We start from the raw sequence: 27,974 nt of genomic DNA, 5'->3' as shown, positions 1-27,974 counted from the left end.
GTACAAATAGGGTGTTCCTTTTCATTATTGAGTAATATTCCACGAAATGAATGTAATAGTTTGTTTAACTATTAATTATTAATATGTTAGTGCTTATGTCTGCCATTTTCTCATTTTCTCTCTGTTTCAGGAGTTTCATTTAGCTATTCCTTAATGCAAGTTCTGCTAGTGACAAATTATTTACTTTATATAGTTTGAGAATGTCTTTATTCCCCCTACATGCCTAAAGGAAAAACAGTTTTCTCAGCTCTACAGCTTTCAGTTGACAGCTTTTTTGGTTTCCATGTTTGAAAAATGTTGTGCGACTTCCTTGTGGTCTCCAGGCTTTCAGATGAAAATTCTGCCGTCATCCATATTGGTGAACTCCTATAGGAAATGTGTCTCTTTGCTCTAACTGCTTTCAAGATTTATCTGCGGGAAAGTCTTGTGGGCTGTGGTTACAGTATCACTTTAGTTTGCAGAACCTCCATGGTGCTATTTCATCTGTTTGGTTTATCTAGTCTACTGGGACTCCTACTGGTCCCTGTAGGTGCTGCCTGAGGCAGTGGAAGGACATTCGCCAGGCCAGGCCTCCAGGTGCCACCAGGTGGGGTAGAGAAACTGGTGATGAAGTGACCTTTCTCCATTTGGGCTGCTGTGACTGGAGAATTCTCTTTGTCAGTACTGACTGGCTGCTCCGTATCTCTTGGTGAAGCAGGGAAGTCTCTCTCCCTGCAGAGAAAGGAACGATGGCACCATGGTGATTTTATGACTTCTTCTTAGGAATTAGGCATGCGCGCGCACGCACACACACACACGCGCGCGCGCGCACACACACACACGCGCGCGCACACACACACACGCGCGCACGCACACACACACATCTCAGAGAGTGAAAAAATAAATGATGCTTTGGTGATATTCATGGCAGGCAGGGCAACTGACAGCTAGGTACCAGAAAGGGGAAACAGCCATCCACTGCTTGCTCTCTGTCAGGGGGCTTCTGACTCATCTCCTTGACAAAGGTGCCAGCTTGCCTGCTCGTACTGATTAGAAAGTTTTATCTCCAAAGGAAGGAGCAGCCCTGGGCCTCCTTCTGTTGTCAGGTTGGGATCAGAAATGCCAAGCCTGGTGACTGTCTCTGGTGGGTAGGAGGCCGCTGGACGCTCTACTGTTCTGTGTTATGTTCCGCTGGTCCTGGGCTCCTCACCAGTTCTTCCCCTTTCTGCCTTCAGAGTGTTCCCCTTTGGTTGCTTCTTGCATTATTTCCAGGGTTTCTGATTGTTTAGAGAGGGAGATAGGGGAAAACAGTTCTGGCCTCCTTGTTCTTGTTCTCATAGTTTTGAGGTGAGGGAGTGGCTCTTGAGCTTTGGCTCATCTGACTGAACACATCTTCAGAAGCAGAAGTCAAGGCCATGTGGTTTCACTATTCTCAACGTTTATGCAAGTTTAATGTAGATGCTTTGGCAGCATTGCCAGAAGGCCTTCCTGTACTGGGTTCCTTAATTTCTTGAAGGAACTCATTTCTAATATTCTAGCTCTTAATTGTTGTCCAGGCTGCCATAAATCTCAATAATATAATGTTTTTGAATTCTCCACTCTTATTTAATATGTATACATGTATTATTTTTATGGCATGCAATACGTTGTCACAAAATTTACCATGGCATTATTAACTTTAGAAGATAGACGAGAGGTTCCTTTCAGTGTCGCATAGCCCCTTTTTCTTTCTTCTTTCTGTAAAGTTGCTGCTTTGTCTTTTATTTATTTGTATTTTACCTCCCATGCACCTTTTTCTTTGCTAAGATAATCTCCTGGATACCTCTCTCTGTATAATTTTCAGTTTCAAAGCTTAGTTTATGCTCCATGTGGTCAAATGCTTAATTTCATTTAAAGTACCTATTAGAAAAATATTCAAACAATTTAAGATAATTGTTTTTATATAACTGATACTGAAATTACATATGTGTGTAATTTATTCATTCAAAATATCCCCTAATGTCCTCTCCAATTTCCAATTAAATGAAAAAATTAACTTAAATCTATATCATATGAGTTACACATATTTTAATTGGTCCTTTCGACTGATTTCTCCTTTGGTTCTAATTAAAAACTTAGAGTAGTTTACTCTTTCCCACTGGTTTCTATCTTCCTTCTAATTAAAAACATAGAAGAGTTAAAAATATTAAGCTTTTCGTGTTTGGTAGATTGAATCTCTGAATATTTGTTACGAGTCTTTTGTTCACCAGATACTATGGTCTATGGTTTGTGAGCATAAAAAGGTACAGATAGCTCAGTGGAACAGAATGGAGAGTCCAGAAATAAATGCAAACATAAACAGTCAAGTAATTTTTGATTAAGGGCACTAAGAGGACACAATGGGGAAAACACAGTCTCTTCTATAAATGGTGTTGGGAAAACTGAATTTCACATACAAAAGAATGAAACTGGACACTTATGTTGCACCAAACACAAAAAATCAGCTCAAAATGGATAAAAGATCTAAATATGGAGCAAGAAGAAACTGTACAACCCATAGAACAGAGCACAAGGGAAAGTTCCTGAACACTGGCCTTGGCAATGATTTTTTTTTAAATTATTACCAAAAACTCAGACCACAAAAGCCAAAACAGATAAGTGGGCCCTCATCCAACTAAAAATTTTATGCAGGGCAAAGGAAACAATCAACAAAGTGAAACGGTAAACTATGGATTAGGGAAAAATATTTGCAAACTCTTTATCTGATAAGAGGTCAATATCCAAAATTTTATAATTTTATAAAGAACTCACACAACTCAATATTGGAAAAAGAAATAACCTAACTGAAAAGTAGGCAAAAAATCTGAATAGATGTTTCTCAGAAGAAGACACAGAAATGGCCAAAAGGCATATGATGCTCAACATCATTAAGCAACAGGAAATACAATTCAAAATCATAATGAGATACTATCTTATAATCGTTAGGATGGCTAGTATCAAAAAGTCGAAAGATAAATGTTGGCAAGGGTGTGGAGAAAGGAGAATTCTTGTACACTGCTGGTGGGAATGTAGGCTGGTACAGACATTATGGAAAACAGTATGGCAGTTGCTAAAGAAACTAAAAATAGACCTACAATATAACCCAGCATCCCATCTTCTGGGAATATACTCAAAGGACATTAAATCACCACCCCATAAAGGCATTTGTGCCTCCATGTTCACTGCAGCTTTATTCACAATAACCAAAATATGTAAACAACCTAAATGTCCATTGAAGGATGAATGGATAAAGAAACTGTGGTACAACTACACAAAGGAATATTATTCAGCCCTGAAAAAGTACAACATCTCACCATTTGCCATAACATGGGTTAGCCTAGGAGATACTATAATACATCAAATGAGCCAGACACATAAAGAAAAGTGTTTGCATGATATTTACACAGAAATAGAGAGCAAAACAGTGGTTACCAGAGGCAGGGGAAGAGAGGAAATGGGAGATGTACCTCAAAGGATACAAAATCAGTGTATCAAAGGATACAAAAGCAGTGGTAGGATGAATGACTCTCAAGATCTAAGGCACAGCAAGAGGAATATAAGTTGTAAAATTGTACTGTATATAGGATTTGTGCTAAATGAAGAGCTTTTAGCTGCTCTAGCCACAAAAAAGGTAATTATGTGACACAATAGATAATATTAATTTGCTTTATTTTAGCAACTTTTTTCTCTCTATGTGAATCTCATAACATTATGTTGTATATCAGAGCTCCCCAACCCCCAATTCATGGCCTGTTAGGAATGGGGTCACATAGCAGGAGGTGAGTTGCATGCTAGCAACCATTATGGCCTGAGCTCCGCCTCCTATCAGATAAGTGGGGGCATTAGATTTACATAAGAGCACAAACCCTATTGTGAACTGTGCATACAAGGGATCTAGGTTGTATGCTCCTTATGAGAATCTAATGCCTGATGATCTGAGGTGGAACAGTTTCACTGTAAGCATCCTGCCCACACACACCCCCCTCACCACTTGCCACCCCACAGTGATCCATGGAAAAATTGTCTTCCATGAAACGAGTCCCTGGTGCCAGAAAGGTTGGGGACTGCTGTCGTATAACTTAAACATACACAATACAAGTTACTTAAAAAAATATGTCATGTCAATTAAAAATATTTTACCTGGGCGTTCCTACTGATTTCTCCTTTCTTTCTAACAAAAATTTGGAGTAGGTTACTCTGTCCTACTCATTTCTCTTTTCTCTGTCATGATAAAAAACAGAGTATGTTAAAAAATATGAAGCTTTTTGTGTTTTGCCTGTTGAATCTCAGGCTATTTGGCACAATTGTCTTTTTCATTCTCCAGATTCTATGGTGTATGCACAGAACCTTATAGTTTCAGGCCAGAGCCTTCACTCTAGTATAGCCAGTCCCTCACAACTGTCTCCTCACTCTAGTGAATCTAAGGATTTATTTAAATTTGTATTCTAGAATCTGCCACATTTTTATCTCTTTTTCATTCTCTTTGCCATCACTATAGTGTAAGTCTTTTTCGTGGACTATTGTAATATATACAGGGTTAGATTTGTCATGTTATTAATTCTTTCAAAGCTATATTTTTGTTATCTAATCAGTTTTATCATCTCATTAACATTTTGGAAGTTCTCCTTTAATCATTTCACTCCCCTTTTCTGATTTCAGGAAAAAAAAAAACTCTATTTCTCTAGAATTTGTTTCTGACTTCCCAGTCAGATTTTACTTCTCACTGCCCAGCCAGAGTTCCTTATTCCGATAACATGGACCACCCACAACATTGACCCCAAGTGATTTTTGTTGAGTAGGTTTGTGTTGTTCCTTGTAGAATATTTGCCACCTAAACCTCTGCCTCCCACCTGTCCCTGTGGAAATTGTCTGCTCACAGTCCCACAGACAGAGGACCATAAAGTAGGGTGGAAGTGACCACCTAGGTTGTTATGATTGGTCTTTTAGGGCTTTTGAAGTAAAAAGACAAACACATTAAACAACATGAAAAGATGAAAAGCAGCCTCCCCTCTTTATTTACATAGAATTTCCAAGGCAGCCCTCTCTTCTCCAGGACGCTGGGCCACCGCACAGCAGAACCTGTTGGACACTGCTTGCCTCTACCCTGTGTGAGTCCCCAGGTTCCCTGAATCATGGCCTTCTCTTTATCAACTTGATTTGGGAAAGTACGTGCTACAGAAACAATCTAAGAAAGAGTTTGTGAGAGGTTTAAATTTTTGCTTTTACATGTTTGAATTTTTTTCAACCTCAAAGTTTGATGGTAAATATGGTTTCATGTATGAGTCCAGGTTGAAAAACAATTGTCATTCATAGCTTTGGCTCCCAACCTTCCAAACAGGTAGGAAGCAGCCTGAAATAATTACTCAAAAGGCATATCTTCCAAGGATCTGGCAGTGGCCAAGGAGGATGGGAATGGAAGGGCACTGGAGAGGATGGCCAAGGGACTGAAAAGCCACTGCCAGGGTGAAGAACCAAGCTTTTAAGGAAAGAATGTCTCCTCCTTTTGGATTGTGGGACCTGCCAACTATTGAGGGTGAGAGTTTGGAACTCTGCAGACCAGTGTCTATGCATGCTGCTCATTTTCTTTATTTGAGCTACAATGCTTTTTTTGATGATCCTGTGCTTGTCTTCTCATTATGTTGGACACGTGGGGGACAGGTAGCTTGTCTTTAGACCACAAGCCTCTGGATGGAGTATAGCAGCAGCTGAATATCCAGATGATGTCAATCATATGAACCTGACTTGAAGCCTGATGCTGGGATTGGTGGTAGGATGAGACTTCTAGGGGCTGTGGATGGAAGATGAGGACGCTTCACAGGTGGGGGACATGTGAGTAATTTGTGTGGAGGTCTGACCACCGGTGGCCACTCTGTGTCCATGCTTTTGGCCCAGTGACCTTGCTGTTCCCTTCCTCTCAAACTCTTAGGGTATCTGTGGATTTGCTTTGACTTGGGGGATGGTAGAAAACCCAATGCAAGCAGAGGCATGGATGTGTGTTTGTGTATTCTGCCTCCCCTCTCACTCCTCTGCTTTCATCTTGAGAACATATACACATGAACTTGCTGGAGAATGCGTCACACATGAGAAAGTCCAGCCAAGATGAGCAAAGTGGCCCAGTCAGCATGTAGTCGACTGCAGAAGCTGAAGCAGCCGTGCTATATTAGTCCGTTTTCATGCTGCTGATAAAGATATACCATAGACTGGGCAGTTTACAAAACAAAGAGGTTTAATTGGATTTACAGTTCAATGTGACCAGAAAAACCTCTCAATCGTGGCAGAAGGCAAGGAGGAGCAAGTCATATCTTACATGAATGGCAGCAGGCAGAAAGAGAATGTGTGCCAAAAAACTTCCCCTTATAATAACCATCAGATCTTGTGAGACTTACTGTCTTGAGAACAGCACAGGAAAGACCTGCCGTCATGATTCATTTACCTCCCACCAGGTCCGTTTCACAACACGTGGGAATTCAAGATGAGATTTGGGTAGGGACACAGCCAAACCATATCATTCTGCCCCTGGCACCACCCAAACCTCATGCTCTCACATTTCAGAACCAATCATACCTTCCCAACAGTCCCCCAAAGTCTTAACTCATTTCAGCATTAACTCAAAAGTCCAGAGTCCAAAGTCTCATCTGAGAGAAAGCAAGTCCCTCTGCCTATGAGCCATTAAAATCAAAAGCAAAGTAGTTACTACCTAGATAACAATGGGATAAATGGATAAATACAGCCATTCTGAATAGGAGACATTGGCCAAAAGGGGCTACAGGTCCCATGCAAGTCTGAAATCCAGCAGGGCAGTCAAATCTTAAAGCTCCAAAATGGTCTCCTTTGACTCCATGTCTTGCATCCGGGTCACACTGATGCAAAGGGTGGTGAGTTCCTGTGGTCTTTGGCAGCTCCACCCCTGTGGCTTTGCAGGGTATAGCCCCCCTCCTGGCTGCTTTCACAGGCTGGTGTTGAGTGTCTGTGACATTTCCAGGTGCATGTTGCAGACTGTCAGTGGATCTACCATTCTGGGGTCTGGAGGATGGTGGCCCTCTTCTCATAGCTCTACTAGGAGGTGCACCAGTTGGGGCTCTGTGTGGAAGCTCTGACTTCACATTTCCCTTCTGCACTGCCCTAGTAGAGGTTCTCCATGAGCACCCCACACCTGCAGCAAACTTCTGCCTGGACATCCAGGCATTTGCGTACATTTTCTGAAATCTAGGTGGAGGTTCCCAAACCTCAATTCTTGACTTCTGTACACTCACAGGCTCAATACCAAATGGAAGCTGCCAAGGCTTGGGGCTTGCACCCTCTGAAGCCATGGCCTGAGCTCTGTGTTGGCCCCTTTCATGGCTGGAGCAGCTGGGACGCAGGGCAACAAGTCCCAAGGCTGCACACACCACAAGTACACAGGGCCCACCCCATGAAACCATTTTTTTGCCCCTAGGACTCCAGGCCTGTGATGGGAGGGGCTGCTGTGAAGACCTCTGACATGGCCTAGAGATATTTTTCCCATTGTCTTGGGGATTAACATTCAGCTCCTTGTTACTTATGGTTACTTATGCACATTTCTGTAGCTGGCTTGAATTTCTCCTCTGAAAATGGGATTTTCTTTTCTATTGCATTGTCAAGCTGCAAATTTTTCAGACTTTTATGCTCTGCTTCCCTTATAAAACTGAATGCTTTTAACAGCACCCAGTCACCTCTTGAATGCTTTGCTGCTTAGAAATTTCTTCTGCCAGATACCCTAAATCATCTTTCTCAAGTTCAAAGTTCCCCAAATCTCTTGGGCAGGGGCAAAATGCCACCAGTCTCTTTGCTAAAACATAACAAGAGTCACCTTTGCTTCAGTTTCCAACAAGTTCCTCATCTCCATCTGAGACCACTTCAGCTCTGGCATTATTGTTCATATCACTATCAACATTTTTGTCAAAGCCATTCAACAAGTCTCTTGGAAGTTCCAAACTTTCCCACATTTTCTTGTCTTCTTCTGAGCCCTCCAAACTGTTCCAACCTCTGCCTTTTACCCAGTTCCAAAGTTGCTTCCACATTTTAGGGTATCTTTTCGGCAACACCCCACTCTACTGGTACCAATTTACTGTATTAATTCATTCTCACACTGCTGATAAAGATATACCCAAGACTGGGCAATTTATAAAAGAAAGAGGTTTAATTGGACTCACATTTCTACGTGGCTGTGGAGGCCTCACAATCATGGTGGAAGACAAGGAAGAGCAAGTCACGTCTTACATGGATGGCAGCAGGCAAAAGCAGAACTTGTGCAGGAAAACTCTCTACAATAACCACCAGATCTCATGAGACTTACTAGCACAAAAGCAGCACAAGAAAGACCTCCCACTATGATTCAATTTATCTCCCACCAGGCCCCTCCCCAACACATGGGAATTCAAGATGAGATTTGGGTGGGGACACAACCAAACCTTATCACCCACTGAGCCAGGCACATTCACTGTAATGCAATCAGAACCCAGCCTCATAAGCAGAAATGAATGTTTGTTGTGCTATGTCCTTAGCTCATAGAAGAAAAAGCACATAGGTCTGGTGGTTCTGTGCTGGTCACAGAGGTGCATTGCTGAGATCTCCTTGCATGAAGGGACTCACTGAGAGAAGTATAGTGAGTTGCCAACCTTTGGTGTCACTGCTATGGGTATCTGTTGCAACATCCTCCCAACAACTGACTCCCCCCAGCTTCCCCAGACCAATGAATGGGTACTGTGAGGGTGCTGGAATATTCTCTCCCCATATGGAGTCAAGACACTAAGACCAGAACATTTCCACCTCATATGGGACACCTTTAATGATCATTCTGTTTGGGGATTCCCTTCATCCTGCTCATGGACCTCCCAGTTTCGGGCTCTTCTTCTCCAATCCACTTCCTCCATTCCTTTGCTGGCCTCCCCTCCCTTGTAGCCCTCTTAGACATTTCCACAGCAGCTCTGGTACCATGCTCATTGCACCATGATTTGTTGATTGCCAGAAAACATGCACTGACATCTTGGCAGTGCAGCATTGTGCTGTCAATTGATGATTGGTATGCTCTCATCTCTCAAGGAATGAAGTAATGCATTTTCTGGGGCTTAAAAATTCCACTGGCTTTTGTTTTTGTTTGTTTGCTTTTGGTCTCTTTCTCTGTTCATATTTCAGAGTACACCCCTAAAAAGCCTATTCATAGCTCTGTGTGCTGGGCAGGGCAGCCGAGGGCAGGGCTCATCTTTAGAGCAATTGGTTGGCAAAACAGCTGTTTCTTGGGATGGGCAGGGCTTGGAAAGGTTTTTTTTGTTTGCTTTTTGTTTTTTTTCCCTGTGTCTATTGGGTTTCTTTGGAGGGGAATCCTCCCATATCCTGCCTGGAGTGATATAAACCAGTGACTGTCACTTTAAGAGATGGTCAGGGAAAGGTTCGAAGTCTCTGTGGTTCAGTTATAGAATTTAGTCTCCCTGTTTTGAACCTCTAACCTCACCCAGGCCGCTGCTATGGCTGGATGCTCAAATCCCTGTGTCTCCAGGTCAAGCTTTTCCACAAAACAAGCCTCCAGGCTTCTGGATTAGAGGCTGGTGGTGGTGTGTGTGGGAGAGGAGTCCCAGAGTGCAGCACCTCAAGAAGACCTTCTCCTCCCCCTGACTTCAGTCTACACCCAACCCCACTCCCTCAGTGCTGAACAGCTTCACACTCTCCTCAGGGACGTTTCTGAAAGGCGAAACCAGTGTCCACCCCTTCACCTAATGGAGTTATATTAGCCCATTTTCACACTGCTATAAAGAATACCTGAGACTGGGTAATTTATAAAGCAAAGAGGTTTAATTGACTCAAAGTTCCACATGGCTAGGGAGGCCTCAGGAAACTAACAATCATGGCAGAAGGCTAAGGGGAAACAAGGCATGTCTTACATGATGGCAGGAGAGAGAGAGAGAGCACAGGGGAAACCGCCACTTTTAAACCATCAGATCTCATGAGAACTTACTCACTATCATGAGAACAGCATGAGGGAAACCACTCCAGGATCCAATCACCTCCCACCAGGTCCCTCCCTCTACATGTGGGGATGACAGCTCAAGATGACATTTGGGTGGGGAGACAAAGCCAAACTATATCAGACATTAAAGAAAACTTATTTCATGCTACTTGTAAAGCATCCTGTTATGGTTTGGATGTGTGTCTCCTCCAATCGCATGTTGAAATGTGATCCCAAGGGTTGGAAGTGGGCCTGGTAGGAGGTGTTTGGATCCTGGGCGTGGATCCCTCATAAATGGGTTGGTGCCCTCCTCACAGAAACCAGTGAGTTCTCGCTGCTCTGAGTTCACACGGGAGCTGGTTGTTTAAAGGAACCTGCCCCTGCCCCTTGCTCCCTCTCTCACCATGTGACATGCTGCACCCCCATCACCTTCCACCATGATTGGAAGCTATCTGAGGCCTCACCAGAAGCAGATGCCAATACCATGCTTCATGTACAGCCTGCAGACCCATGAGCCAAATAAACCTCTCTCCTTTATAAATTACCCAGTCTCAGGTATCCCTTTATAGCAATGCAAATGGATTAACACACATGGTGAGGCTGAGGTTGGCTTTTTTTTTTTTGAGACAGAGTCTCCCTCTGTCACCCAGGCTGGAGTGCAGTGGCATGATCTCAGCTCACTGCAAGCTCTGCCTCATGAGTTCACACCATTCTCCTGCCTCAGCCTCCCCAGTAGCTGGGACTACAGGGGCTCACCACCACACCTGGCTAATGGTTTTATATATTTAGTAGAGATGGGGTTTTCACTGCGTTAGCCAGGATGGTCTCAGTCTCCTGACCTTGCGATCTGCCCGCCTAGGCCTCCCAAAGTGCTGGGATTACAGGTGTGAGCCACCGTGCCTGGCCAAGGCTGGCTTTATTCAGGGTCATCATGATAGGTCCTGGACCACCGCAGTGGGGGCTTTCAGTCAGAAGACATTGGGCTCAACTCTGACTACATCTCAGCAAGGGGAATTTATAGCCACAGAGCAGGGTAGGGGGTCTGTGGATGGAAAATGCTGAGGAAACATCAGGGACTTTGGTTATACCCAAGTAAGAGAACTGTTGCTGAAGACAGGCCAGGGTGAAGAGACACCATCTGGGTGATGGTATACAACAGAGGTGCTAGTGAAGGTAATATTCCAGTGACATTCTGACTTATTTTACTTAGTAAAATTGACTTTGATTTTAAGTCATAGAGTTACTTATATAGTTCATAGGCATGCATAATCTTGAATATTTGAATATGACTTCATCAGAAGTTCATAGAGTTTAAGGTTTAAGAGCCCTGAGAATGGGAAGGTTTCCATGAATAAAATTTCATGTTTCATCTTAAATGGGCAGTGGGAACTTTTTTCCAGGGAATAGGGAACATAATTTTTCAGTCTACTTTTACTGAGAGATTTTCTACTCTCCCTTTCCTCCAGGACAATGTCTTTAGAATTCGACAAACGGAAACATTTTATAAAAAATTGCTTACTAAAGGTAATTTTTATTTACCCTTTTTAAATAAGCACAGGTTATTTGATCAGAAAAATATACTAACGACAGCATGCACAAATATCTCCTCTGTGTTTCTCTTTATTTTCTTCCAGCTTGATTGTAAAACCTCTTATACTAGATTTTATTTGAAATCTGGTCACATATAGCGTATACTCCTAAATTTGGAATACCCTAAACATTATATGGCACTTCAGATTTTTGCAAGACTAAAATTTTCAGTTCCACATATATTGACCCGTCTGAGAAGTGTTCTGAATGCACAGAAACTCTCAATCCTTCTCTGATTCTTACGTGGTAGGACATTTATTCGGTAATCTCACTTCCAGAGGTACAATTTAAACTTGCATAGAGGTTAATATTATAGGGCTCTTGGGCTATGCAGCTGACAGCTTTTCACACACTTAAATTCTGATTTTCCTTCACGAGGACGCTACATTTTCATTAACAGCTGATGCATATTTTACAGATGTAAGTGAGTAGCCTCAGGCGGTTGCAGAGGAAAATGGTTCTTCTCTGATTTCATCTTGCCTTCCTGCTCACTTCCACAAAGTTTCCCATTCAGCCTAAGCATAATTCTTCCACAGAGCAAGACAGAGTGTGAAGTGAAATCCAACAGTCATGTTCTTCCTCTACGATCATGTAGATATATTATATTGGATTGGCTGAAAGTTTTTAGAGAAATGTAATTCTTCTCAGCTGTTATTTTACCAGCTGAATTCCTTATGAGGGCAATAAAAACTATAATTAAACATAAAAATGAGGAACAATTCAAATTGCATTATGTAATCTTGTACAAAACACACCCTACTTATATCCCTATTCTTCGATGTCTTTTTCGTTGTTGTTGTATAAATTTATTTCCATTCCCTTCCAACTCACAGTCACAATGTTTGACACCTTCACTCCTGATACTACAACACTGAATGCTGAGGGAACCTGGAAAGTCACATTTTTGGACAGTTTTGTGTTAATTGCACAGAAAATTATTACTCAGAGCACACAGCACCATGACTGACACATCTGCTGGAAAACGATTTTGGCAATTTTCTCTTGTAGTGGTGATTATGCCACAGGCCATTATGTGGTTCATCTAGACAGCTTATATTTAGGGGGATTTTATGATGTCTGAAATTTTCTCACCCCCTTTCCTCATCAGCATCTTTCTTTTAATTGTGTTTGCAATTGATGAGTTTAAATTAACTGCTTCTGACTCCTTTTGTTCCTGCTTTTCTCTGGCATCTTTTTACAGATTCGTCTTACATTTTTTCTCTTTCTACGCCAACCTCTTCAACTTTTCAGGCTGCTGCAACAAATTACCATTGACTGGGTGGGTTAGAAACAACGGAAATTTATTCCTCACAGTTTTGGAGGTTGGAAGTTACAGATCTGGCCTTCAGCAGATGCAGTGTCTACTGAAGCCCTGCTTCCTGATTCGTTGACCACAGTATTTTCATTGTATCCCTCCATAGGGTAGGAAAAAGGCAGCCCTGTGGGTCCTCTTTTATAAGGGCACTAATGGCATTGATGAGGGCTCCACCCTCATGACCCGCTCACCTCCCAGAGACCCCCACTTCCTAATAGCATCTCATTGTTGATGGGGTTTCAACACCTGAATCATAGGGAGACACAAACCTTCAGACTGTATTAGCCAGAAAGCAGAGTTTAGTGGCCGGTTTTAGGATACGATTTGCTAATTACTTGTAACAGAGAAAGGCATGATGGATTTTAGTTTTCCCTCAACATTTATCTTTATTTAGTACATTCCACTGTCATGCCCATACTTGCCACTCACAAACCATTTTTTTGTTGGACTTGTCAGTCAAGGTGAGAAATATCTGAGAACACCAAGATTATCAAAAGTGCAGTTGAAGTTGGATTGGGCGTGAAGTGCTGCATGAATCAGTGAGAATAACAGATTCTAGATTGTAGGGAATTATTCAGTGGTGCCATCATTAGGGTCACCATATTTAGCAAATAAAAATAGAAGACACCTAGTTAAATTTGAATTTCAGACGAACAACAAATGATTGTTTAGTATAAGTGTGTCTCAAGCAGGATTTGCGATACATTTAAATGAAGAATACTAATACTAAATATAGACTACAGAATCATTCATTGTTTGTCTGAAATTCAAATGTAACTGGGTGTCCTGTAATTTGGCTGGCAACCAGAGCCATTATTCGTAATGATTCCATGAAAGGCAAACAATATTAAACAAAATTGGATGAAGTCTGCTTACTCTTGTCTTTAATAGAAATTTATATTTTAGTCAAATGTTCTTCAAGATTCTTGTCTTGGAAATAATATTCTAAATTTTTCATTACATTTTTCTTTTGGTAATAATAAATTGTCTTCTTCCTCAAGTTTCTCATAATAAATTTTGATTTATATTTATTTTGCAGAGGAAGATGAGGAATACAGTTTCATTAACCATCTAACAATTAAGCTTTATTTATATGGTTACTTGAATGATTGTTTGGATTGAACTGAAATTTTAATCAAAACTTTGGTCAATTTTTTTTCTGGTAGTCTTTTTGTAGGATCAGTACTTAATAATCCAAGTGAAATATTATGCAGTTGTTAAGTATAATAATAACATGAATCAATACAATTAAAAACCATAATTAGAAAAATGATGGTGAATGTCTACATGGTATAAATAATATCACTATTAAAAATATTTCTAATACAAAAATACAAAAGCTAAACTCCTGTGGTTGATACAAATAGGGCTCATGTCTTTATTCCCATTTAAGTTTCAGATATCTTTGCATATACGAACTTGTAAATGTTTTTTGCTTCATTTGACTCACACAAACATCACAATAAATAAGCTAAAATAAAAAATATCCCCCAAATACAGGAATTATAGTTTTATGAAACTTCATATCTCATTCGAAATGAGCTAGAGTACAATTGTTTTTCAATATGTTAGATTTCTTCAGAAATTTAAGAACAGCAGTTAATCCTATCCAAAAGCAAGAGAAGAATAATCGGGGAAGAAAAAGGACGGAAACTGAGCAAGACAGAGCAGAAGGAGGAGGCCACGAGGAGAGAGAGAAGTTGAGTTAGAAGCAGCATTCAGGCTGAAGACCCAGAACAGCTAGGGGTGCAGTTCCGGCCTGAAGGCAGTCAGTTGGAGAATGCTGCTGTACTCAGGGATACCAGCCTTATAAATAATTGCCCAAAGAAGGAAATTTATAGTTATTTATAGATTTATCATTATATATTAAAGTAATTACTCTCTTTGGAAATTTTGATTTTATCCAACGACTTAAAGCTCAACAGCATAACTGAGGACCAATTAGTAACTATTAACATTAGGGATGATCTATTGAGAAATATTCCTGGGTAAAATGAACAGGAAGGATTTGTCACTTACCTGACTTGTCACAGAAATGTTTTCTGATACTTATAAACAACCTTTTTATGGATAGAGGGTAATAATTAAAGTAAAGAATACTTGGCGACTTGAAACCAAGTGGTAGCTTGATGGGCTCAGATACACCTACAAGGGTTAACCTTGATATTTGCCAAGAGCAGTTGTACATTTTGTGCTTGCCAGCCTCCATAATTGAGTGAGTCAATTCCTTATAATAAATCTCTTTATGTGTGTCTATCTATCTATCTATCTATCTGTCTATCTATCTATCTATCTTCTTTACCTATCTATACTATTGATTCTTTTTCTCTTGAGAATTCTAATTCTAATACTGTATTGAACCTTGTTTTGATCCTCATTTTCTAGGGATTCCCTAAAATGATTAGAAATTTTAAAAACACACAAAAATTTTGGAATCACAGAAACTTAGCTTTCAAAGAAAATTTATTTGTCCTTCCTTTTTTCCTTCCTTCATTAATCCGAAGATGATCAGTGTGCATGTAAAATGTGCCTAATTATTCTAGCTGGGAAATGTGACAGCCATACCAAACAAGGTCTCCACACCCTGGGCATGTTCTCCTTCATGAGCATTCCTCACTTTGGCACCTCCGATGTGGGGATGGTCTATTCTCATAAAGGATGGCGCCATCAAAATGCTCTTGCTTTGTTGATCTCAAGTCAAGCATTTCTGATATAATACAGTGTCTGAAATTTTCTCCATCCTGGTCAGCCTCCTCTGAATACATTCCAGTTAGACTGTGTTCCTTATAAAACTTGGAACCAGCTCAGGTGAGAGCTGAGCAGTGCCAAGAACAGAGTGCCTATGTCTTTAGCACTATATTCTTCACAATCTAAAATCCACATTAATTTTTAAAATAGCTTTAAATAGTTGTCAAAATAAGAAAATTTATGTTATTCATAGATTTATTATTATATATTTAAGTACTTACTATTTTTTTTGGAAATCTGATTTTATCCAAGGACGTAAAGCTCGACAGCATAGCCAAGAACCAATGAGTAACTATTAACCTTAGTGATGATCTGTTGAGAAATATTCCTAGGTACAATGGATGGGAAAGATTTGCCACTTACCACTTATTCTATGACTTGTCATAGAAATGTGTTTTCTGATACCTATAAGCAATCATTTTGTGGATAGAAGGTAATAATCAAAGTAAAGAATAGTTGGCAGCTTGAAACCAACTGGTAGCTTGACAGGCTCACATATACCTGTAAGAGTTAACTCTGATATTTGCCAAGAGCACTTTATGGAAACTTTTTGGTAAAATCAAGCTAACGTATGTTTGGGGGTAACTACACCCATAGGACAGCACCCTGGGAGCTTAACATTGTAGATGCAAAATACAGACTCACTCAAACAATACCTTGTTAAAGGCAAAAAATTTTGGAGAATAGGAGAATAGGCCAACTATTGACTGAAATTCCCTTTCTCTTTTTTTTTTTTTTTTTTTGAGACGGAGTCTCGCTCTGTCACCCAGGCTGGAGTGCAGTGGCAAGGAGTTTTGAGTGAAATTGGTACAGGTCTAGAATCCTAGGAAAAAAAGTTCTAATTTTCAAGACAGCTATAATAGGAAAATGACTTACGGACTTGTATTAGCTGCTTAAATGCATGCTACTTATAATTCTCCAGGTAGAAGTAGAGTTTAGCAAAAAAGAAATAGCCAGGATTGTGGCCATGGAAGTACACAGCATGAATCCTCATTCCTCTAATATATCAAAAGATATAAATGGAAAACGTATTTTTTTCTTAATATGTCACAACTTTTGTTTCTTGGCACGTGTCTAGTATTTTTTGATGTTGTTGAATATTTTGAATTTACATTTGCTGAATGTTTGAATTGCTGCCATCCTTTAAAGAGCTCTGGGCTTGACTCTTGTAGGCAGGTAAATTATTTATGGTTTAGTTTGAGTCCTTCAAGCCTTGCTTCAGTCTTTGTTAGAGCATGTCTAAATTAGCTGCCAACATAGGGATAGCATATATGGCCATTGAGGAATGCCTTCTTGGGGTCTCTATTGAGTCAAGTGGTCAAAGCCACTCAGCACTGGTAGGTGAGGATTTGAACAGTTATCAGCCTTCTGTGTGTTGTAGGGCAGTGTTGTTTACAGATTTCCAGTCATTCTTTGCATTAACATGCTAACGTTAGAATGAAGCAAAGACTCAGGGTTCTTTGGGCAGCATTTTTTAGTGTGTATATTGGGTAACATTTTGTTCTCCAGAGTTCTTCTGGAACTTCTGGAAATGTCTACCTCTTCACAACCCTCCAGTCCAATCTCTGTCTCCTCTGCCCAAGGATACTGCTGTCTCATTTTTAGGATTCCCCTCCCGGCTTCATGTTCAGAAATGTGCTTCTATGTATAAATCTGCTGTGAACATAAGAATAGCCTTATTTTCTTTCTTCGTCAAAGGGATCATACTTGGTCAAATGATGACTGTTGTCTAACATCTGCAAATGTTGATTCTTATATTTTGTCCATAGGACAAGTGGAGGGCAAAATCTAAATCTCATTGCTCCATCATAGCTAGCCAGCAGTAACTACTCAATTTTTTAGAATTACATGTTTAATGAACATTTTCAAAGAAGTTCCATGTATCTTAAATCCAAATAAGGTCTAGATTTAGCCATACTTGTGGTCTCTCTATGTGTTCTTTGCATGTGGTCCCTTTCTCACTCTATGTCTCTCTCTCTCTTTCATACATAAACACACACACACACACACACACACGCTCACTCACACATACACTACTGAGGCATTTTAAAGCAAATTTCCAGATTTTTTATTATTTTACTGCTATAAATTTAGTATATCTACCTCTAAAAATGTGGACATTTCCTTCCTTACCCATAATGTCTTTATCACATTTATCAAAAAATAAAGATATTTCTTTGGTACCATCTGGTATTCATTTCATACTTGAGTTTCTCTGAGTATCTCAGAAATCAAATTTTACATTTGGTTTATTTGAAGCAGATTCCAGAAAGTTCATCCATCATATTTGTTTGTTCAATCGCTTAGGTCTCTTTTAATATAATACAATCCCCCCTATCATTTTTTTTATGTGCCATTGACTTGAAGTAACTGGGTCAGTACCCTTGTAGAATGTAGCTGTTTCTGGAGTTATTGATTGCTTCATGTGGCTATTTAACTTGTTCCTCCATCTTCTGAATTGACTGTAAACTTAAAGCAATCTCTAAAGGATTGATTAGATTGAAGGTTAACTTTTCAGAATGCAGAACACTCATGGGTGGGGCTGTGTACCTCACAGCATGTCCGGCGCCCCTTCCAGCCATGCTGACACTGATCACTGGCTTCAGGGTGACACCTGGCACTGCCTTCAAAAGCTTGCCCTCTTTCACCCATGGATAATCTGAATTTATCATTAGTGTGCAAAATGGTTATTTTCTTATTCTCTTATTTCTTATTTATCAGTGGAAATTTTTCCAAAAAGCTTCTCTCATGAGCTAGTAGTTTTTTTATTACCTTCAGATACATTTCGTAAAGGACAGAAATATGTCGATTCTTTCCCTTTATTTTCCCACTTAGAGAGTGAGGAGTTGGTGGCTGTGGTGGACCCCAGGATGCCCAGGTCCTTTAGGCTGGGGCGGTTCAGCACAGGATTCTCCTCCTCCCAACCAGAATCTGCAGCTGCTTCCTGACAATCTTTGCTGATGACCAGATGTCACTTTGCCTGCACCACAGTGGACCAGAGTGCAGCAGAACGAATGCCGCCAAGTCCTTCCCCATCAATGACCTTAACCAACAAATGGCAGGAATGGGTGAACCAAGATCCAAGAACCTTTGCCCCCAGGTGAGACACCTCCAAGGCACTTGTTCTACACTGGTTTCAAGGGTTCTCCAGCGGGGTTAAGGTCCGTTGATGATAACCAGCTTAGTAGCGGACACTCTATAAACTTCCTTTCTCCATCACTTCCCCACTCTTGCTGGTTGTTTCTCAAGTAAACTACACACAAATCCTTGCCCCAGGGTCTGTTTTGCGGGGACCCTTCAGTGATAAGTAGCACCTTTGGGTACCCTCACACCGTTTCTTTTTCTTGTATCTAGCTCTTTCTCTCCTAGTCTATTTTAAATCATAACAGTCACCTTATGGGCACTGATGCATTCCTTGTATTTCAGTTTATTACAGTCATTTTGAAGATACTCAAATTGTCACACTTTTGGTCATCGGCAGCCTTTTTCGTGTTGTCTGTTTAATTCTTCCCTCACACATTTTTAAAAAAAATATTTTGTTTTTTTAGAGCAATTTTAGGTTCACAGCAAAAATGAGTGGAAGGTACAGAATTCCTATATGCCCTCTGCCCCCACACATGCACGACCTCTCCCACTATCACATCCCCCCGTGGAGTGGCGCACTGGTTATCATTGATGAACCTACACTGACACTTCATCATCCAGAGTCCAGAGTGTACATGACGGTTCACTCTTGGATTTGCGTATTCAACAGATTTTGACAAATTCGAAACGGCGTGGATCCATCATGATGGTATTACACAGAGTACTTTCACTGCTTTCACTGTCCGAAAATTTCTCTTGCTTTGTGTCCTCATCCCTCCCACCTCACCCCTAACCCTTGGCAACTGCTGAATTTTTTTTACTGTCTCTATATTTTTGCCTTTTCTGGAATGTCAAATAGTTGGAATTATACAGTATGTAGTTTCTTTGGCTGGCCTTTTCTCTTAGTAATTTGCATTTAATGTTCTCTCATATATTTTCATGCCTTGTTATCTCATCTCTTTTTAGGGCGGAATAACATTCTATTGTCTAGATGTACCATAGTTTATTAATCCATTTACCTACCAAAGTACATCTTGGTTGCTTCGAAGTTTTGACAATTATACATAAAGCTTCTATTAACATTCTTTTCAGGTTTTTGTGTGGACAGATATTTTCAACTCACTTGAATAAAAACCAAAGAGCACAATTGCTAGATTGTGTGGTAAGAGTATGTTCAGTTTTGTAAGAAACCGGACAACTGTGTTCCAAAGTGGCTAGACCACTTTGCATTCTCACTAGCAGTGAATTCACATTCTTGTTCCACGTCCTGGTCAGCATGTGGGGCTGTCAGTGTTTTGGATTCTGGCCATTATAACAGGTATGGAGTGGTAACTCATTGCTGTTTTAATTTGCAATTCCCTAATGGCATATGATATTGAATATCTTTTCATATGCTTATTTGCCATCTCTAGATCTTCTTTGGTGAGGTGTCTATTCAGATCTGTTCCCCATTTTTAAATCAGGGTTTTCATTTTCTTACTGTTGAGTTTTAAGTATTATTTGTGTATTTTGTCCTTTATCATGTATGTGCTTTGCAAGTATGTATTCCAAGTCTAAGGCTCGTATTCTCATTCTTTTTATTCACAACTCTTTTTGAGATAGTTTTAATTGAAAGTTAACACACATAAGGAAAGGCACATAAATCATAAGTATACAGCTCAATAAATTATCACAGAGTGAATCCAGCCTTGTAACTGACACTTTGGAAGTTCTCACAATGCCCTAAGTATTACTCTCTAGGTAACGTCTACACCGAACTCTGTGCTGAGTTTTGTACCATAGACTGGTTTGTCCTATTTTTTGAGATGGCGTCTCACTCTGTCACCCAGGCTGGAGTGCAGTGGCACGATCTCGGCTCACTGCAACCTCCACCTCTCAGGTTCAAGCGATTCCCCTGCCTCAGCCTCCTGAGTGGCTGGGACTACAGGAACACTCCCGGCTAATTTTTGTATTTTTAGTAGAGATGGGGTTTCACCATGTTGTCCAGGATGGTCTTGATCTCCTAACCTCGTGACCCACCTCCCTCGGCCTCCAAAAGTGCTGGGATTACAGGCATGAACCACTGAGCCCGGCCCAATTTTTAAACTTTATAGAAATGGATGCATTCAATGTCTGGCTTCTTTCACTCAACAGCATGCTTATGATATTTATTCAGGTTTTAACGGATAGTGGTAATTCAGTCATTTTTATTGGTGCATTTAATCGTATGAATGTAGCAGGCTATGTTTACCATTTTTCTGTTGATGGACATTTAGGTGTTTTTCTAGGGGTTATCTAATATCCCTAAAATTATTATTAATGATTTAGCAATATTTTTAAGGACATAAATTTTAATTTTTTACTATGTAAATAACTAGGAATAAACTTGCCAGTGATAGAATAGTTGTAGGGTTTTATTGTATAAGAAAAAGCAAAATGCTTTTCCAAAGTTGCTATGACATTTTATGTTCCCACTGGCAATAACATTCCTGCCTCTATGCATCTTTGTCAAAATTTGGTATTGTCAGTCTTTTTATTGTAACTATTCTACTGGGTATGACATAGTATCTAAGAGTGGGCACAGTTTGCATTTCTTTGATGACTAGTGATGCTGTGTACCTTGCATAGATGGTTACTGGCAACTCATATTTCTTATTTGAAGTATGTGTACAAGTCATTTGTCTATTTTTAATGGGTGATTTGTCTTTTATTGTAGAATTATAGCAGTTTTTAATATATCCTGGATGCAAGTCATCTGTCAAATATATGTAATGAGAATATTTTTATCTAGTATATAGCCTTTCTATTAATTATTGTACCTATTTATTTTATTCAGAAGTCCTTTTTCAGTGTTGTTGAAGTCTAAGTCATAAATTGTCTTTTATGGTTATTTATATTTTCTAAGAAATCCTTGACTATCCCAAGGTCACTACATACATAAATACACCTCACTCTCTACATAGGGGTGTGTGTGTATATATATATGTATAATACCTGTATAATACACTTATATATAAGTGCTTTGATCTCCTTTTCCAGTGTTTTTGAAGTCTAAGTCATAAATTGTGTTTTATGGTTATTTGCACTTTCTAAGAAATCCTTGACTATCCCAAGGTCACTATATACATAAACACACCTCACTATATAGGGGGGTGTGTGTGTGTATATATATATAATACCTATATAATACACTTATATATACATATGTAGGTATATTAAATATATGCAGAGTATGTATAATGGCTTATATATACTCTTACTCATCAATATATTAACTATTTTAAGAGCTCTATAATTCTATAATTTATATGCCATAAATTTATCCATTTTAGGCGTGCAATTCAGGTTGTTTTTATTAAAATTATAGAGTTGTATATCCTTCACCATAATCCAGTCTTGGAACATTTGCATCACCCCAAAATGCTCCCTCATGCTAATCTGCAATCCATCCTCATTTCTACCTCCAGCCCTAGGTAATTACTAACTGCTTTCTGTATCTATAGTTTTGCATTTTGGGACACTCATATAAGTAGCATAATACAATACTGTGTAGGCAGAATTTAGGGTGGTCTTCATGACCCTCACTCCTTGGAGTTATAATCATGACCATGGTACTTTTTATGATAAAAGTGAGATTATTCAGGTGGACTTAAGCTAATCACATGAGGCCCTTAAAAGCAGTGCGCTTCCTATGGTTGGGAGAAGAGGGAAAGGCAAGCACTAAGGAGATTAGCTGAGCCATTCCTGGCTTCTGAGATGAAAGAGGCCCCAGTCAGGGACTGAAGGGTAGACTCCAGGACCTGACAGAATTTCCTGCCAAGAGCCAGCGAGTCAGCGAGGTGCTCAGTCTTACAGCATCAAGGAACTGGGTCTACCAGAAGTTTGGATGAACTAGAATGCAGATTCTTCCTTGGGGCCTCCCTTTGAGAGCCAGCCAGGCTGACCCTGGATTTCAGCCTTGCAAGACTCTGAGCAGAAGACCTAGGAAGCCATGCCGAGACTCCTAACCTGCAGAAAATGTGAGATGATGAAGCGGTGCTGTGCCAAGGTGTGATGTGTGTGGTCATTTGTTACACAGCAGTAGGAAACTAATGCAAACATGAAGTCTTTTGCCTCTGACTTTTTCACTTACACTGAAGTTCATATATGCTGTAACATGTAACATGTTGTAAATTTTCATCCTTTTCGTTGCTGCATAGTACTTAGTATAGATTTTAGTATTTCAATAACACTTACTAAGTTTGAATAATGAACAATATACAAAGAAAAACTTCAGAGTATGTATGCTATAGTGGGAAAACATTCTTTGCATGTTCAGAGGGTGATAGGGATAAACACACATTGAACAAAGATAAATGTCGTTAGCTTTTAGATTTTTAGGTGTAGCTTTTCCATTTAAGTCTATGATCAACCTCAATTCATCTCAGGTATGGTGACCACAAAAATGACCATCGATTGGCCAGTTCCTAACAACAACAACAGTAAACATTTAGAGGTAGTGGCTCTGGTCTCTGAGAGGTACAGGAAAATTCATTGTTAGAAATATGTATTTTAATTAAAATACTAGAATCTGGTCGATAAACAAGACTTGCTTTGTATTGTAAGGCTTTATACTTTCATATCCCTATAATAGTTAATTTAAGATCATTCTAAATTTTTAGATAATATAACCTAATTATAACATAGAAAAGACTCACAATTTACCTCCATGATTATGTGTGCCAAGTTAATCTCATGAGGTTAAAAAAAAAAATAGAGGATATACAGTTTGCAGTAAAGATGGAATAAGAAAACATTTTTGAAAAGTGTTGACTAAATGTTTGAAAAAACATATTGAAAAGTGCTGACACCAAAAATTGACGTCCAAAATGGGAATGTTGTTGATATTTAGTCTAGAACCATATGAGTCTTATCTGCTGTCACAATACTTTGTTTCTGAAGATGTATTTATTTCACTTTTTTACACCCAGAGAAAAAAATAATGTGAATTAGAACCTGAGACATGCATCTCCACCAATTTGGGCTTGGAGTTGTATCAACACTGTTTGTTGAAGGGACTTTCCTTTCCTGTTAGACTGTTTGATGCTTTTGCAGAAAATCAATTTTTCTATTACATATTAATCTGATTCTGGACTCTATTCTGCTTCATAATATATTCATTAATCCTCATTCAAATCTTATCCTGTCTTGATATGTTGCTTTATCATAAGTCTTGAACTCAGTTGAACTAACTTGCTCACTATATTATGTTTTCTAACATGATTATCGTACATATCTCACTTTAGTTAGGACTTCTTAAACTGTACTCAACACAGTATGAAACTCCTTTGAAGAGAGCTTGAAAATCTTCTGGTGGATTTATTTTTGATCATTTCATATATTTGAGATTATTGCAAACAGTAAATTGTTTTGCAATTTTATTTTCTAATTGTTTAATGCTTGTATATAAAATCATAACTGCCTTTTGTATATTGACCTGTAATTTTGCCACTTTGTACAATTCGCTTATAAGATTTAATATTTTTGGTAAATTCATTTGAATTTTCTACTTATACAAACATATTATCTGTGAATAAAGCCCATTTCACTTTTTCTATTTCAATCTCTATACAGTAATCATTAAGATTTTTCCAAACGTGATATTGAGATAGAAAAGTATATTTGGAACAGAAATGCTGTCAGATTTGGCCAGAGAGCTTCCACCCCCACCGAGGAAGCTTTCCACTTTGTTTTCTCACACAGGAGGTAAATATCTCAGTTTTTAATGTGATTATTTTGTGGAAGAGAGAGATTAGGTAACATAACCAAAGTCACATGAATATTGCATTTCTGCACTGGGATTTGGATGGAGTTTTTTCTAATTGCAGAGCTATTTTGCATTAAAACTCTGATGAATATCAAATCTGCCATTTTGTGGTAATAGCCATTTTTAAAAGTTGTGTGCATAATGGGCATGTTTCCTGCCTTCTATTTTATTGATAAGAAACTGAGACGATGGAAAAACCTCCTGTCATACTGCCATTAACCATTGTATGGTATTCAATCAGCTATAGATCCACCGCAGCGGACATCGACATTCCTTCGTGGGCCTCACGTTTAAATATTCCTAGTAAAAGTCCTTTGACATGACTGAATCGTTAATGAAACAGCTAATGTACAATAAGCACTACATGGATCTGCAGCTCTGATTTGCGATGTCAGATAAGACCATCGCTGATGAGCTGCGCAGATTATGGGCGTGAAACAATGATGGCCACGTTAGTCTGATAGGCTACTGGGGAATCTTTGTCCACCTATTTGTTTTTTGATTTATGAGAAGGCATTTATCAAATGCCCTTTGGGCATCTAGCCAGCAATGAACATAAATTTAAAACACAATAAACCCTTCTGCTCTGTAGAAATTTTTTTTTTTCTGACATACTGAGAAAAGAAAATGCTACAGGGAAACAATTTAACAGAAGAAACCACAGGAGCATTAGACAGAGTCATTAAAAGTTGTGCACTGGGAAATAGAAAGAGGTTTCACTGAATACATAATCAAAATTAATTAAAAAGAAATCTCTCACAGGCTCTAATTGACTTTCTCTGTGTATGTCTAAACAGTATTAGATCCTGTGGCAAAGCAAGACTTCACCGGTACCTCTGAAGAATCTGTGCCTCACAACTGATTATTAGATAGTATGTATGTGAAATACTTGCATGAGGTTTAATTGTATAGGTACATAAAATTATAGCTGATGATATAAACTTTGCGGTATTATGAAAAGACCAAAAATGTTGTCAAAAATATTCTTTGTGATTTTGTTTTATGTATTTTTTCTATTTTGATACTAGTAACCTGAAAATGGATCTGTACTTCTGAGATTGCATTCAATGAGAAGGGACTGGGAAATGGACAAGGAGGGAGGAGAAGACAGTAAAACCCGGGCCTGACTCCTGATGCCCCCTGGACCACCCAGAGTGGGTGAGCCAGATGCTAAGAAGCCACTTGATAGGGAGATGCAGAATGGGAAAAGGGTGTTAAGAAAGCTATTGAGTGTCAAGGGTAATATTTTCTTTTATTTACATAAGAGTTTCCCTAAACATATGACAATATAAATATAAGTGTGGACATAGATAATATAGATACTGATGTAGATAGAGGTAGAGATAATGCAATAATATTTTGGATTTTCTTTACATCTTCCCTTGTCATTAATCCATAAACATAATTTTCAGTGCTTCAAATCTAATAAATATGCTATAATTTACTTAATCACATTTGCGTGAATTGGTTCCCCAAAAGATAAAATAGAACTAATGAAAGACTTTCAGCAAGAGACCCCTAATGGTGGACTAGGGTAGAATTGTTGAAAATAGTATCTCTAGGGTAGAATATGGAGGTTACAGGGGGAAGTGGAAACTAATCATTTATTGGCCAGTTCCTAACCAAACAAAAAAAAAAAATTACATTTAGAGTCAGTGGGTTGTTGATTTTAACTTCAGGAAGTATGGAAAAATTTGATATTATAAATATATGCTTTATTCAAAAGACTTGGTTCTTATTGAAAAAATAAGACATACTCTGTATTTTAAGATTTCATGTTTTTATATTCTTTAAATGGGAAATGCAGAATTAAGCTAAGATTGTAGATAATACAATCTAATTGTATTCATAGAAAATACACAGCATTGCCCTTTGATATCATGTTTATCAAACTGCGGTAAAGATAAAATAAGAACATAATTATGAAACCGTCATGGAAAGTACCATACGTGATGCAAAAAAGAGGGGGGTTGTTGTTGATATTTAGTCTAGAGTCATATGAGAGTTTTGTCTGTTTACAGACAACGCCATAACACTGTATCTCTTTCTGAAAATATGTTTTCAGAAGATAAATAGATTCTATTTAAGGGAGGAGATGTACGGAGATATTTTCGGTTTTCACAGTTGCAGAGAGCTACTATTGGCATTTAGCAGGAAGAGGCCAAGGATGCTGCTAGCAGCCCACAGTGTACAAAGCAGAGCCCTCCACCCTCCACACCCAACAAAAATAAATCTGACTGCAAATGCCAGTGGTGCTAAGCCTGAGAAATCCTACCTTAGGGGAAATGTGTCTTGTCTTAATTTGCCTAAAGTTCTATATGGACCAGCAATGAGTCTGTGGTCTGCTACTGTGAACTTCCTAAGTAGAAGTGGGAGGACATAAGGCGCGCATCCTCTTTGACAATGTTTAACTTTACATCACAGAACTTCCTGAGACTTGCTCAGAGACATAAGGCCCATATAAATAGTCAATATTTATATGGCAGACTGTCATACGATGTAAAGGCAAGCTCGCCTACACAGGCACAAGGGAAGGTACCTGCAATAGTGGCTAAGATGAAGACTGCCTTAAAATACGTGAACAATGTAGCATTTAACCACGCAGTGTTTATTGCGCAGTTCTTAATCACTAATGAATGCTAACATTTTCTTGCTGTTGATACCAGGGAGAAATAGACAAATCCATGTTGCCCAGCTGCCTCTGCAAAGTGTCTTACTAAACATAAACTCCAACCTGAAGAAGATGAGTCACTGTCTCTGTGGGAAAACAGAATTTTCTCCTGAAAATAACAGTTTGCGTGGGAATGGAAATATTTCACCTTTTTGAGAGAAAAATGTTCAAATATCAAGAAAATTTACCAAACACAGCTTTAATTTTACTTTCTATATTGAGGCTTGATTTTTACCAGTTGAGAAAAGAATTAATGCTCAGTTCACATTGTGTCCAGAGACAGCAATTCACTTCCAGAAGGAGATAGTAGAGAAGTACACATGTTTGTCTATGTGTGTGTGCGTGTGTGTGTGTGAGAGAGAAATTGTGTTGCATAAGTGCATATATGTGTTTCTGTGTATGAGCGTGTATGTGTGTGTACATGTGTGAATGTGAATGTGAGAGTTTCTGTGGGTGCGTGTGCGTGCACCTGTAAGTATGGATGAACTTTTATATATGCATATGTGTGTGAATGTGAGAACATATGTGTGAGTGTGTGTGTGTGTGCACGTTTGAGTGTGAGTTTGAGAGTGTGTGTGTGTGCATGCACAGGTGTATGAGTTTTCATGTAATGTGTATGCGTGTGAATGTGAGAATATGTTTGTATGCACATGTAAGTATGAGTTCATGCATGTGTATGCACATGTGGTGCATGTGTGATGTGTCAGGACTTTGCATGTGTGTGTACATATACAGTCATGCATGCATATGCCTAAGTGCTTGTGTGCACACACATGTGAATGTGTGCATGTGACTGTGTACCTAGTACTGGAGAGCTTCTTTA

This window comes from Papio anubis, chromosome 6 (assembly GCF_008728515.1).
Source record: "Papio anubis isolate 15944 chromosome 6, Panubis1.0, whole genome shotgun sequence".
In the NCBI taxonomy this organism is placed as follows: Eukaryota; Metazoa; Chordata; class Mammalia; order Primates; family Cercopithecidae; genus Papio; species Papio anubis.
Note: the sequence above shows the minus strand (reverse complement) of the source record.